The sequence below is a fragment of the Dasypus novemcinctus genome, chromosome 17 (assembly GCF_030445035.2).
Source record: "Dasypus novemcinctus isolate mDasNov1 chromosome 17, mDasNov1.1.hap2, whole genome shotgun sequence".
Classification (NCBI taxonomy): domain Eukaryota; kingdom Metazoa; phylum Chordata; class Mammalia; order Cingulata; family Dasypodidae; genus Dasypus; species Dasypus novemcinctus.
Window position 1 is genome coordinate 64,285,399 of NC_080689.1, and position 2,884 is coordinate 64,288,282.

The window sequence follows — 2,884 nt, forward strand, 5'->3', positions numbered from 1 at the left end:
CAAAGTCCTGATGGGGGAGGGGCATCAGTGAGAGGCGTCTTGGACAGCTGAAGAGTGCTGTGGTGGATCTCTCATTTAAAAGCCAGTGCAGGGAAGCGGACATGGCTCAACTGATAGAGTGTCCATCTACCATATAGGAGGTCCAGGGCTCGGTACCCAGGGCCTCCTGGCCTGTGTGGTGAGCTGGCCCATACTCAGTGCTGCTGCGGGAAGAAGTGCTGTGCCACGCAGGGGTGCCCCCATGTATGGGTGCTCTATGCACAAAGAGTGTGCCCCGCAAGAAGAGCCACCCCGCACGAAAAATGCAGCCCAGCCAGAAGTGGCTCTGCACACACACAGAGCTGACACAGCAAGATGATGCAACAAAAAAAGACACAGATTCATGGTGCCACCTGACCAGAATACAAGCAGACACAGAGGAACACACAGCAAATGAACACAGAGACAGAGAGCAGATAATGGGGGGGAGAGCAAGGGGAGAGAAATAAAAAATAAATCTTTAAAAAAAAAAATCCTGACAGCCTTCATGTTACTCAAATGTGGCCAGTCTCGAAGCCAAACTCAGCATGTAGATGCAGTGCATTCCCCCCAGCGTGGGACATGACACCCAGGGATGAGCCTCCCTGGCACTGAGGGATCACTACCAAATACCAGCTGAAGATAGAACTAGAAAATGACCTTGAATTAAAGGTTCAATGTGGATCAGCAGAATATCCCTGTCTACATATAATAACATGACTTTAAAATGCTGTTTGACCTAATGTAAGGGGGAAATGGAAAGCAGAAATGAGTTTATATGGCTATGAGTCTCTAAAAAAGAGTCTGGAGGCTGTCAGAAGGATTGCCCCTGTGCACAGCTGAGCAGAGTCTGGGAGACAGATGGAGTGGATGCAATCCCCAGGTGTTGGTTCTTTTGAGGGCTAAAGAGACCCACGGGTTCTTTGGTCATGGCAGACGGGGTTCACTGCCATGTCAGATGGCCCGTCTTTGGAGCTGGTGTTTCTGCGTGATGGAACTGGACTCAGATGGGATCTCTTTTCATAAGACTTTCATCCTACTTTACTGGAATTGTAGTTGGTGTTGGGGTTTAAGATATATTTAGGGGATTTGAATCTCTGGACTGACAATAGGATAGCCAGGCCCTGAGCGTCAACAGACTCCAGCTCCTACAATCTGATTTATTGGACTCACCTCACTCAGCCAAGATGGAGTTGAAGAAGGACAACCACCACACCATGGAGCCTAGAGTGCCTACAACTGAAAGCAGGAGGATTGCATCCAGTATCCATGTGGAATCTGAGCCTCCTCCTGACATAGAGGTGCAACAGACACAACCAATCCAAGGCCCATAGAGAAAAGGTGGCATTGGAATGGGAAAAGTGGACATGGTGGCTGATGGATATGGGGAATGGCAGGAAGAGATGAGATGTGGAGGCGCCTTTGGGACTTGGAGTTGCCCTGGATGGTGCTTCAGGGGCAATCACCGGACATTGTAAATCCTCCCAGGGCCCACTGGATGGAATGGGGGAGAGTATGGGCCATGATGTGGACCATTGACCATGAGGTGCAGAGATGCCCAGAGATGTATTTACCAAATGCAATGGATGTGTCATGATGAAGGGAGTGAGTGTTGCTGCGGGGGGGGGGGGGGGGGGGGGAGTGATGGGGTGGGGGAGGTGGGGTTGAATGGGACCTCATATAATTTTTTTTAATGTAATTTTTTACAAAATCAATAAAAAATAAAAAAATAAAAAAATAAAAAATAAAAAAAACAAAAAAACCCCAGGGCCTTCTTTGTTTAAAAACAAATAAATAAAAGCCAGTGCACCCACATGGTGGATATGACTCATCCCACAGAGTGCTTGGAAGCGGGTGCGAAAGGAAAGTTTATGCTGTGTGTATCTTCCCACAGTTAATAAAAGGGAGAGAGACTAAAGAGAAAGACAACGACAATTAAATGCAATACATGATCCTAGACTGGGTCTGATAATGGAGGAGAAAAGGCCCAAAGGGACATTATTGGTTGGGGAGTGAATGTAGCTCAGTGGCTGAGCAGCAGCTTCCTGTGAACGAGGTTCTGGGTTCAATGCCCAGCACCTCCCCCAAAAAAGGATATTGGCATATATAGAAAAATTGGAATATAGATTAAGTTTTATATCAATGTTAAATTTCTTGATTCTGATAACTGTACTTAAGGTGGTTAAATAAGTGAATATCCTTGTTCTGAGGAAACAGACATGGATGTATTGTGTTCAAGGAGCAGAATGTATACAACCTACTCTCAAATGTTTAGAAGATAGATAGATAGATAGATAGATAGACAGACAGATAGATAGATGGATGGATGGATAAAGAGAGGGAAAAAGGGAGGGAAAAATGGAGGGAGGAAGGAAGGAAGGGCAAATGTGCCAAAATGTTAAAAGTTGGATGGGGCTATTTTGGAGCTCTCTGTATGGGTTTAGTGTTTTTTTTGCAACTGTCCTTCAAGTTTGAAAGCATTAAAAAAAATTTTTTTTAAACCAGGGTGTTAGTATACAAACAAAAGAAATTGAACAAGAATAGAAATTATACCTCCAGCTGGATTATTTTTAAAATCTGTGCATGGCATTAAGGAGCTGGTATAGGGCCTCCAGAGCCCCAGAGTGGGTTACCCTATAGATCTATGTTCTCTCCCAGAGTTTTCTAAACTAGAAGTCAGAGAAAATTTCTGGTAGAGGAGAGCAGAAATGTACTGGAGACTTAATACCTCTTCAAAGACAAGAGTCCCTCTGTGCAAACATATAAGCTTGTTCAGTTAGCCGTTAAACTGCACAAAACAGGTTCTCTCCTTTGGGGCTTCTCTGAGCCTCAGCGCACTGAGGGGCACTGGAACTCTCCCAGTGAA